Raw genomic sequence first — 13,026 nt, 5'->3', positions numbered from 1 at the left:
AAATGGCACTCTGAAATTTTGTTATATACAGTTTCAAGTCCTGTGAACTTACCAGCTTCTTTAAGACCAGTGAAAGAGCTAAAGGCTTGTTAAAAACTCTACCTGCTCACCCTTCACCACCGTGCACCATGGCAGGGGCTTGCGAGTTATTCTTGACACTCTATGAGTCTGCTTGCTTGGAAAAAAGCTGGAAGGCAAAAGCATTATAAAGGAGGTAGAAGCCCGCTTTGTCTTAAACATCAAATTTCAAACAGTATCTTATACACGAAAATATTTGATTGATAGTTACCAGAATGCCTATCATAAGAAGTTAAACATGCTTTAAAAAAATATGGATAACTAATCTGTAAAAACAATCTTCCAATGGAGACGACGTTCAACAACCACAAACTGAATACAAATTTTTGAAAGGATGAATTTTACATAGTTGCATGGAAAGCATACTCTGAGGCTCATATTAAACACACTAAGCCTCATTAGATAGATACAAGAGCAGCATAGTGACCTACAATAGCAGCCTTGTACTACATTAAGATGCAGAGAAGTAATCATCAGGAGACTTTCAAGGACAGATATTAACTTTGTAATTTGATATATGAACCATAACTGTATTAACAGTAAAAAAGAAAGCCTCCTCGGCTACTATTACTAGTGGATTCATAGAGAAAAATAAATTAGAATTTGATAATTATGTCAATGTCATGAATATGTTTGCACATTTGAAATCTTCAGGCACTAGAAAATGCTGCTGAACCAATTAAATGTTCCAGAGATTAAAGTACGCTTATCTGGAGTGTACTTTTTCACAGCAGTCCTTACTAGGCTCAGGTTTACTTTGCTCTTAAGCAGGCAATCTACCAGCTGTGGCAGCAGTCATGCAATAACAAGCATCCTTCAGCAGCAATTTGTCTCAGTACCAGCTATAAATGATTCAGCCGTTCATGTCATGCTCCAGGAGTTACTTTGCTAATACTACAGCCTTTTACCACACATCACAGCATCCTTTCCCTCCACAGTAGGGGTTGGGGCTTTTTTGGTTTATTTGGGGTTTTTTTGATACTCATACCTTCTTTCTGAAACATGATAGGACTGCCTTGATCACCAAGGAAGCTAACTTTCACTTCTTATTGGCCATACACAGTCTTGACTTAAAAATAAACATGTGCCAGGTCATCTGTTTTATAAAAAGGGCGTGAAGGTGAAAACAAACTTTAAACACAAAGGAACTTTGAGCAACTAAAAACATTAGCTCTATTAAAACTGAAATTATCATCACGCATGCTTATTTTTACATAAAGTTTTATGTTCAAGTTTTTATTCAATAAACAGCTGTTACCAGAATATACATTAAAAAAAATTTAAAAATAGGCTAATGGCCAAAAAAAAAAAAAAAGTGGTATTTCTAAAATGTGAAACTTGGAACTAGCAATATGATCAGGAATAAAGTTAAAATTTTTATAACCCTGATAGCTGTATCTGAAAAGCTCAGCTCCTGCCAACATGCAGTCAAAAGAATGAATGGCTTTTTTTTCTTTCAAGTTCTAATTTGAGGCCACTGGGCTTGTGGGAAGCAGTGGGGGGAAATGGATTATTATCTTTTTTTTCCTATGGTCAGAATCATGACTCTTCATGGTTAACAGTACTGCATGCAGTACAGACAACTCCTACAAAAAAAAAAGATTATAATCCTGGATTGGGACAGTTTCAAGGACCTGAGAAAAACAGAAGAGCAAGAGACATGACATGAGAAAATAAGCAGTAGCCTTGTATAAACATATGGTAAAAAGATTGGAAAAGCCTGCAAATTTGAAAGCTAATGCATCTGTTGACAAGCAGTAAGGGACCTCACAGTGATCTGTGTTCCTTACTGTTCTGTGGGCAGCTCTGACTTCTGTACCATATTCCCCATTATCTTCACACTGCAGTTCCTAACCCTGTGATCATTCTAGACATCAACTAGAGAAAACATCCCTTTAAGAAATGTGCTCCCCTGGATGAATGCTCTGAGTGCATACAACAAACAAAGCCAGCAAATCTACATGCTGATAAAAATTGTTATGTTTTCTTAGGTCTCTGAAGGGCTCCAAATTGACAGTAGCACCACGCACTGAACCTGAATTAGAAACCTGTCATATCCTCATCCACCTCCTTATTCAATTGAGCTGAAAGGTATTTTGACATTTTAATATGAATTAGTACTAGCAGAAACAAGAAACTTCAAGACTATTATTTTTACGACATACTAATAGCAAGAGGCTGCTATATTTGATGGTAGGATGATACCTAAAGCAGTATAAAAAACCAAAATGTGCTACAGTAAAGCAGTATGATCTAGCAGCTGGTGATCTTATAGGTAAACATTTAGCAGCTGGTGATCCTATAGGAAAACACTGTGCAATCTGGGCGGAACAACTTGTGTGACTTTGTTCCTATTTAAGAGAAGTGCACTCTGGACAGTCTTAAGTTGTTGACTGAATAGTCCCCTGAAACCAACCCAAAGCAATTAAACCCAGGATGAAAGCATGAAGCAGACCCTGCATAGTTTCCTGCAGGGCTCTTGTGGGTACATAACAACAGCCCTTCCAGGAGCAGTGATCCATTACGATTTATGTACGCTGCTCCCTGTAACATGGCTGGGGAGCCCACGTGGCAGCAGTATGCTCAAGTGAATTAACTAACCTCTGTAACAGGACACCATGAAGCCTACCCTTTATTCCCCACAAAGTGGCCCAGTACAGGATTGAAAGGAAGTATTTTCTGTATGTTACATATATAACAGATTTAAATACTTTGTAACTGATGGAAAGAAGACTGTAATGCAAAAATAAACCTTGAACTTTCTATAAACTCAGGTCATCCTAGGTTTAAACCTTACACCCTACCTGTCACTACTTGAAATCAGTAATCCCACTCATAAGCATGATATAGCTGCGAGCATGCTTCAAATCATTATGTAAAAGGCTAAACTATATAGCAGAGTTGAGTATTTTACCAGTGTGTTTGTCCTCATTAGGTGTTAACTATTATGTACATGGCTGTGTAGGCATGCACAAGAGCTGGGTGCTACATTTCTACAAGGATGGCAACAATCTGTGGGACTCTGCAGAGTATTTTGACCTTCTCACAGAGCTACAGTAAGAATTTTAATATCGGCAAAATGAATGTCAAAGCTAAGGGAACTCTGCGGGAATTTTTCAGGTGGTGGTATACTATGTGTATAAAATCTAACAGTACAATTGCAAAGCATAACAGCAGGACTAAACAGCTGAAAAAACTCCAATGTTATAGGCTGGATTAGCAAACAATTAATTAGCACTGCCATGTTTCATTCTGACACTTTTCTTCAAGCTTAGCATAACAGGAAAGCTTATGATATTCAGTTTATAATGTGATGCTTGAAGATTTATTACTCGATAGGTAATAAACAGCAGTGTACATATATACATCCCTGGCTTGCCTGAGGTTGACACTTCCAGAAATAACAGAATTCAGATGAAGCATCCACTCTGTTGTGCTGCAGAAATCCAAGTATTAATCGTCTTCTCAAAATGTGACCTTTTTATGGTGGTCATGTGAGAACTCAGAGCAGAAGCGTATCAAATAGCTTGTCAAGTCAAAAAATTTAGACTCAGATAAGAAATAAAATGACACACGGCTAAGCTTCTGTATAGCTTACTATTGATGGTATCATTAAAAAGGATTGCTGAAGTTTTAATCTATAATTTTCACTAAACACGGAAAGCTCCCTTAGACTAGCAAGTGTATGATATTAAGTAAAACAAATGAAGTGCAGAACAGTGGGTGAACATACAGAAACAAAATACTTGGTTACATAAAGAAACACCAAGCTCATTAATCTAGCAGTTTGGACTGGTCTCCACATTTCTCACACTTCCAACTCTGATGCTGTATATTTTCAAGGACAACTTGCATATTGAGCAAAGAAAAAAACCACAACAAACCAGCATTCATACATGATGTACTCTATGTAATTTTTTTATATTGCCTTCTTCCGTGGTGATTTTGCAGAGAGAAGGTCACTATGGAGGAAGCGTATTCATTTTGTAAACTTCACGCCACCCCACTAAACTGCAGATATTATTTTTAGTTCTCCCTAGCACTAAGCAGACAGGGAATCCAAGGCGCAGCGCCAGGATGTAAACCCACTCCTTCTGAGCTGGCTTTAATCATGTTGCCTTGCTCCCACTCTGCTCCCATGTTTAGGTCAGCAAATTTCCTCAAAGCTAAATCTGAATACATGCACACATATGCCATGGATAATCTGGGTGTGTTTCTTCATGAATAATTCAGATAAAAGTATGATGTGCCTGAAAGGCCCACTTGATTTTCTCTTCTGGCAAGGTTCGCCCAAAAAAGTGCTGCTGAATAGTAGCCAACATCTTGCCTCTATTTATAAGGTAGTTAGTTTACAAAAAAAGTGGATCCTCTTTACAAACTGTTTTGCACTGCTCAAGTTTGCAGTCCTGCTGCACCGAAAATTAAGGGACTCTCATTGACTTTGACCACAAAGTCAGGCCAAAATCATTTTCTACAAAAGGGATACTTGTTTAAAATCTTTCTCCACAGAAAACAAAGTCTTGTACACAAGCCTAAACCAAATGTTACAGGAAGAGCAGTATTTTTCCATAGATGGCTCTCCTATCAGATGCTATGGGATTTGCACATTAGAGCAACATTTCAGCATCTCAAATTATGGTTTTGTTTTAAAGTATAGTTACAATAGCTTGTTTGGCAATTTGTATCCTAAACTACTTAGATTGCCATAAAAGAACCATGACACTGAGGGCAGTTTGGTATTTATTTCCATTGTCAAGTATGGCAGCAGGTCGTACACACAATCCCTTCTCTTTCTAATCTGCACACTAGCAGGAATTAATTTTTTCACCTGAGACTACCAAAGCCATAATTTTGCATGCTATGACAGAGCTGGGGCAGGCAGGAATCACAGAGCTTTGCATGTGCACTGCCATCCACCGTGGACATCAACCTGAAGGTCATACATCAGCTTTCAGTGCAAGGCTTAGTTGGAGTTAATGTGCTGCATTGTTTCTACCCTTTCAGCCGAGCCGTCCTAAAGAAAGCAACTGGTTCCTCTCTGGCAAGTGCCGCTCTGTTAAATATGTACTACCCTACTTCTATTTTTATTTAGAAATCCTACGGTAACTTGAGATCAAGTTGTTAGGAATAATCACACCAAAGCAAGAAACAAACCATGGGAAGGTATATAAAAATACAAGTTAGCACTGCATGTCCTGGTCTTTCATTGCTGTTACTGAATATTTACTCTAGTTCAGAAATACTCAAGAACCCACAGACCACTGACTACTCCCAAAGTTCCTGGGACACTGGTCTTTTTTTCTTCTTTTTTTTAATGAACATAACAGGAAACCCATATTGGCATCAGAGTACATGAAATATATTTAACCTCAGCATTCTAAAAAAATAAATATTTATTGATCTTGTTAGGAAAAACAGAATTGTGAACAGTCTGGAAGGCAGTCATTGCTATGCCCCAGAGGATAATATTCTGACTTCCCACAACATGTTTTTCAATGCATCAAGGATCTCTAAACAGCACTGTGCAGATCTACATGTTCTTGCCAAGAAGAGTAATGAAATAAAACATAACCCCAGTCATTGTAACAGAGCAAGCTGCTTGTTAAGGTTTATCATCATGCAAAAATGAACTTCACGACTGAAATATACTTTAAAGTCAGCTGTAATGGGAGGGGGAAAACCACAGAGCCCAGGATGATGGAGTTGGAAAAAAGCCACACTTCCAGAGTACCAGTTTTATCTTACCTAATGCCTTCTACAAGTCCTTCACACAGACTTTGAACAAGGATCTCTCTCACGTTTGCGTTTTAAATTAATTCAATCCTTCAGAAAAGTGCAATGTGCGCTTACTGTAGAATCCTACCTATGTTCAGTGGTTCCAGAGATGCAGAACAAGAAAAACCTTGCCATATTGCCCTTCCAAATTTCCACAAAAGATCATTTGTAAAAGCCTATGTAATTCTTAAGAGATAAAATAATAAAAAAGGAAATTATGGATTCCACGAGAAAGCAACCAAATTTGAGTGGAAATGAAGACAAATCACTATTACAAGTAACTTACAAAGTCAGAAAACATGATTTAGTACATACAATTCCTCCAAAGAACTAAGCAGAGATTCTAAATGGCATTGGGGGCCCATTTAAAAAAAAAAAAAAAAAAAAAGTATAACTTTTCGCCGTGGTTTAACTAAAATATTTTGCCTCTTACAAATGATCCAAACCGAAGGGAACTGTAATGCATCTAGGTAACCACTTATTAGTTCATGACATCTTTCAGAGGCTCTGAACAGAGAAACAAAATTTAAGACATGCTATACATGTACTTACTATATGCCATCTACCCTGCCTGAACAGTCTTCATGGTATGACAGCCTTTGAAGTACATGTTGCAGGCTTTTGTTCAATTGACTTAAGTAACTAAAACCACGTCAAAGGACAGAAAAAACATGTTTAAGCACTGCAGCAGAAACCAACACACAAAATTTCACCTCAGGAAGGTGAAATAATACCTAGAGGCCACGCTGCTGCCATGGTTTTCCTTTTTTGCCTAGAGAGGGTCTGCTCAGGGAGCAGTGGAAATCCCAACTGCACCATCCTCTCCAGAAGAGAACAGAGTAATTAACTTCTCACTGGAAGTCCCAATTCCCTGCAGCAGGGAAGGGGAGGACTAAGCAGCCGATTTCAGTTAAGAGAGGGATGGCTTTAAGCAGGCTTCGCATCAAACAGCGGGATGTAACGCTGTTCACTTCAAGCGGCAGGGCTGCTGTGGAGAGGCAGAGGCAAGGGAGCACAGCTACAGACAATGGTAGGTTTTGTGCTGGTAAAGCACGACTGTGTTCAGAATAAAGACTAACTAGATTTTTCAAGATATATAGTTAACTTCTACATTTTAATAGAAGTTAAGACTCTAATATGGGCTACAATGAGCCCTTTGGGGTGAATGCATGTGTTTTTGTTTGCTTGTTTGGGTTTTTATGTCCTTTTACCTGCAGTCCTAAATATAGTACTAGAATTAATCCCCTACAGCATAAACAGGCTTACCTCCAACCAATGCCAAGAGGAAGACTGAATTATCAGAGTACTTTCAGATCTACAGGATCGCCAAAATGTTTATTTGCCCACCTCACTGATCTACCAGTTGTTACCTAATTAATACACCCAGAAAGGGAAAAAAACCCAATATGTTCATGGGTGAAAATGTGCATATTGAAAACTGATGCATGTTCTCTGGTACCCAAAACACATCACAAAACAGGAGGTCACATAGTTCATTCATCCCTGAGGTAACCACTTCCACATTTCGTGCTTTCAACCCACCCTCTGACATTCAGTATTGTCTTTTTATATTTTGAAGACCTCTTCAGAGCAGATATAGTTGTTCATGACATGATCATACACTATCTTGCATTAGTGATGCTCTACTTTATTTTGGAACCCATGTTATTGCATGTGGTCTTGATGTACCTATTTGTGTCAGAACATAAGGTGATAGATATTATATTACAGTCTATACAGAACAGAAAAGCACAGATCCTGTTTATGAACTAAGTCACATCACTTTGTTGCCTTAAATTTGCTTTCCAGGGGCCTTCAAGCACGATGTTATTTAATGACCTATACATGACATTCAGTAGGTCTTGTCTTTTTACCCAGTCATCTCTTCATGGTCGCTAAAGGTGCCTCAGAAAAGTGCAGAATGTGAAGGTAGATGACGCTACAGTTCACATATGGGACAAATGATAAAAGCCACAAGGAAATAAACTTCTTTTTTTCCTGTCTCTGAACTTGAAATAGTATCTGAAACCACAAAGGAAACAAAGCCAGATGGCAGAGGACAGCTGGTGCCATGAGGGGACCATGCCAATGCTGCTGAAAATTCTGCATGACCTACAGTCCAGACAGCAATCTATGTGATCAGTCCCTGAAATTCATCGTGGTGTTCAGCACCTTACCTCTGAGAAACTCAAGATGCTCAGGGAGTTCCAGGCAAATGGATAAGATGGATGGAAGAGATGCAAAGAAGGATGAGCTGTGCACATGAAATGCTATACCAAACTCTAGCAAAGAGCAGAGATTGGTAGGAGTCAGTCACACTACTATTCTGCAGTGACTCTTTAGAAATTGAATCTTTTTTAGCATTCACTTTTATAAACACTACCTTCAAGCATTTTGATCCAAGATTTTTACCATCCCTAAAAATCACGATTCTGCCTGGTGCCAAGACATACATAAACTAGCCAAACCTTTTGGAAGTCAGTTTTCTATTTAATTATTCTTAAAAGGAACTGCCTCTAACAGGACAAAAAAATATAGAAACAGATAATCAGAAGAAGAGCCTTGGGTCTGGTATGCATAGATGCATACAAGCACCTTTCTTTAAATAAAATACCCTTATTATCTGGTCACTGTATTACCTACAGCCACTCTCAGTGAGCTTACCATAATTTCATGTATTTATCATTCTGTATTTTATTTTGCCTTTCTGAAAATACAATCCTCTGTATGTCACTTCTACTCCCCAAATAATGGAGTGGTTTTCAGGAACTGCAAAAGGAAAAATTAATTAATTCCTTCTACAAACACAGCAGATAAGAGTATTTAAAACCATTCCCTTTCCTCTCCTAAACATTAATCAGGGATAAAGAGGCTACATATCACCACTTAGAACAGTTAACAATTTTAATGTTTTTATTATTTCTTCTGTTTGGGACACGGGAGAAAATTATTATGAACAAGATGTTCAAAACTGGACCTTAAAGATAGCTCTACAAGCCTAAAATGAGAAGCACTCTCATTTTCAGAAAAAAAGTGCTGAATCTATCATTAAGGAAAACAAAAATGAAACCTTAAGCTCCCAACTTTCAGTTCCATTTCCCATATCTTAAGTCAGACACTGTTTAAACAAAAACAAACAAACAAACAAAACAACCAACAGAAAAAGGGAGTGAAAGACTTTTCATCTGAGGCTGTATGCCCCATATAAACAGGAGAGATAATGAGGCCCTCACAGAACAATTCTGCATTCATTGCAAGCCTTTAGCATCCACACTTTGTTATGAGTTCTCCCTTTTCAGTTTCTCACCCCATGAATGAAATTCTGACCCACACAAACTTAAGAGGAAAAATTTTTTTTGGTCTCTCCAAGACTTGTTTTCTTGATAAAACTGGGACAACCTATCTTTCTCATGGAAAACAGTGTTACCTCTTTTCTCTGCAATAAAGGTGCACTCAAGTCTATCTAGCAACCAAACTGCATCTCTCCCAGTTCCTGCATAATCCTTCAAAACCCAGAGCCCATCTTTTTTATCATGTCTGTTATAACTATTCAAAACACAGCTTATCAGATGACTCAACCTCTGCAACATTTTAATGCGAATTTCAACAATGCTGCACATACGTACTTAGTATGTCAAGACTTTGCTGCCATTCAGCTCATGCTCCTATGTCACATAAAAATCAAAGCACAGAAGAAATATGAATGTAAAGTTCATGAACTTTCTTCTTCAAACATTTCTAACTTACATTCTTCAATAAGAAGCCTTACAGAACGTGGTATTATTACAGCTTAGAAGCCTCCTTTGAATAGCTAAAATGGAAGACTTTGTACTGATGCCTTGTTTTTCAGAATAAACTGTTTTATGGCCTTGCTTTACTGAAATACATTATTTAACAGGCATCTAACACAGTCTTGGAATAGACAAACATTTTTGACTTTTAGCCCATGCAGCGATGACAAAGCAGGGATCTGGGTTACAAACAGGCAGCCTCTGGCTCTTGTCTCTGGCCTTCTACTTCTCCAGTTCTTATCACAGCTTTACTTTGTCAGCAAAATGCTCCGTTATTTCTGCTTCTCCTTGAGGCAGCCTAGACCCCTAACGCACAGTTGCAGCAAAACACCACAGCTACAGATTACACACAGAAGAGCTAAACCCTACTGAGGTCTGTGCACCAGAACATTTTTCTTTCACAGCTAGCTTGGATTAGTTTTGAAATCTCAGAACGACATATTTCGATCACTGCTTATAAGGTTGCTAAAAGAAATACAAAATGCATTAAGTAAGTTCTTGCTGGAGGATACAACTATCTTCACTAATAAGAATCAATTATAGTATAATTAGATTAGGATGCCAGTTAAGGTTAAAAAAAAAAATTCCCCCAAAACAGGCTTATTCATGTTTCAAGAAGAAAATGCACAGTCTAGACCAACATAATAATTAAAAGAAAAGCATAGAAAGAGATCTGACCGTAAGCCTCTCCCCCAGAGAGCAGGGAACTCAACGCAACTGTTAAACAGCATTGATTTGTTTCACACAATTAAAATCTGGTTTATGGAATAAAATCAGTATTTCATGGTAAAAATGTGTTGAAGTTGAGCTTGAAAAAAAAAATCAAAAGGGCTTTTCTTGGTGGGTGGAAGAAGGGTATGCCTGCTATGTTTATAAACTTTAACTTTCAGTTTAAAAAAAAAAAAAAGGTGTTCCTGGGGTTGTGAAGAAAATCTGCCAAATATAAAATGAGACAATGCTGTCATCTGATGTCTACAGACAGACTCCGTGCATCCTACATAATTCTCAAATGACAGCAGTACAAAACTAACAAATCTCTGGCTGCTATTCAGAAGCTAGTAGCCAGCACTAAACAGGCAACTACCCTCATCCACTTCATCTGGCTGTTGCTTTCAAAAGTTACAAGAAGCAGCAGACACTATAATAATTCTGAGGGGGAAAAAAAGTCAAAAACTTCTGTTCCCATCCTCACCAGTCAGATGGCTCCAGCCATTTTCTCTCCCATTGTAATTAAAGGGCAAAAGAAAGAGACCCCTCTTAATAAAAGCATCTTAGCATCCACCCCCATACTGACAGCTAAACTCTGGGTTTGATACTGCCAAAGTACCACTGCAGAACAGGAGTTGACCCACTGGCTCCTACTTTTCAGCTCTGCCTACAATTTGCAAACTTCCAAGTAAAACGTAAAGGTGTTTTGTACCACCTCCCTCTCTCATTTTTCTTCAGGCATGGCAAATAACATTAGAAGATGTTATCTGCCCACCTGATGTTATCAGAGCATATACTGCATTGGCTTTTTATTGGTCACCTGCTAAAGAAATTTGCAGGGACTGGCAAAAAGTATTGCTTTTTTCTGCAAATAACAGCCCCTTACGTGGTCACAGTGAATGGACGTGCATCCTAGATACTGCTGGCGGACAATGCAATGGGCTCAAAGCCAAAAACTTTCATTCTCACCTACATTATTTTTTGAGTTACCACGCTAGCACTAACCTCTTGGAAGTCAGTCATTATGCTCTCACTTTCATAATTTACATCCACCATTAAAAATTACGGCTAGCCGTCTTCTCACTCAAAGACCACATGATATCTCCTGCACCATTCCTTCATTCCAGAGTGACTTAGCATGCTGCTGAGCTTATTACTGCCAAGATGGATAACACCATGGCTTTGCAGTCATCTCTGGCTAGTCTGAAGTCAGCATAACTTCTGGAAAGGCTATCTGACCCTTCCCCTTCTTGGCCACTCATTGCTACCCTGTGCCTCCAGCCTACCTGTCTTGATGTAACAGGAATTAGGGTTGCATAGTAAAAGCAAACAAGGGAAGCGGTTTGGAACTAATCCAGCAAAGGTGGGGGAAAAGCAAGTTTAACACCAGTCAGTTCCCCGATCCTGTTTGCTCTGTGGCTGCACAAACAGCTGTGCTGTCGTAGGACAAAGCTGAGAGGAAGGAACGAGGGGTCGAGGCTTGAAGAGGACAGGATCACTTCTCTCAGTAGCAGTGCCAACTTACGTTGGCTGGAAGTGACTATGGCCTAAGATGGAAAATGAGGTCGTCTTAAAATAACAGCTGTGAAAAATACTTTCTAAGCTAATACGCATCATGAAGCTCATGTAACCAATATGAAACAGAAGCACGTACTTAAAAGATCTTGAAAGCATGAAAGAACATCTATTTTATGACAAAAAATTAAGAGCTTCAAAAGAAGATTTTCAGAGCTAGCAACCTGTAGCCTGATTTCATCTGTTCAGGACTAGGGTTAAGTCCAGATCAAGAGTTGAGACCTCCACAGAAAAAGCCAACCAAGCCTCAATGATTGATAACAAAACTCAGGAGGGGAAAAAATTCCACCTTCTTTTCCTTCTGATTACCTTAAAAAAACCTGTTAGATGCTTGTGAATCACGTGCTGGCTGTGCATCTACTACCCTTATTGCAGTTCTTTGTCTGGAAAATCACGTGCTGAGTAGCCCTCCTGCAGGGACTTATTCTTTATTAATGATAAGGTTAAAAAAAAAATTGACAGATAAAATTTAGACTATATTGTCAGAACAAGACAGGAGTTTATAAAAGGGAACTTGCTCACACTAATAACTCCGTTCAATAGGAAGACTTTACCTATAGTATCAATTTGACTTAATTCCATGCACGTAAGGACATTTTCCTCCACAAGGAGAGAAGGGAAGACATACAGATAAAAGGTTTAGTCAGAAACAGCCTCCAAAATGTAAATGTATGCAGTATTTTGCACGTTCCCAAAAGTAATAGGGATCCACTATCTTACAGCATGAGGTTTTCTCACAAACTCATGGTACCAGAGCAGACCTAGCCCAGAAATAAATTTGATTCAGCATCTTCTGCCAACAACAGGAACCTTGGTTCCCTTCAGTCCATATGGTCAGACTCCTAAAGGGACATTTTGGCTCCTCCCTTGCCAGAGACAATCCCCTCCATTTCGTGCTCTTTTTGTATGCTCTCTTCTGGCAAAGCACAACAGTGGCAGAAGTGGCCGACAAGTTAAGCATAGTTACCTCCACTTGGGATACCATATCTTTGATGATGGCTCACGCCACAGCTATGTACGCAATCTACATCCCTCCCTTGTTATAATCTCTGGCAGTATGTTGGCTCAAATAAAAATTAATATACTGAGAACTTTTCAG

At 38.7% G+C, this 13,026-nt stretch overlaps 1 protein-coding gene across 2 annotated transcripts in view; it reads right to left on the bottom strand.

The window, feature by feature from the left end:
* Positions 1 to 13,026, bottom strand: part of TBC1D4 (TBC1 domain family member 4) — a 111,273-nt gene that overhangs the window by 96,431 nt on the left and 1,816 nt on the right. The gene's annotated exons all lie outside the window — the stretch shown is intronic.

The sequence above is a fragment of the Strix aluco genome, chromosome 2 (genome assembly GCF_031877795.1).
Source record: "Strix aluco isolate bStrAlu1 chromosome 2, bStrAlu1.hap1, whole genome shotgun sequence".
In the NCBI taxonomy this organism is placed as follows: domain Eukaryota; kingdom Metazoa; phylum Chordata; class Aves; order Strigiformes; family Strigidae; genus Strix; species Strix aluco.
This window is presented reverse-complemented; position numbering and strand designations above follow the sequence as displayed.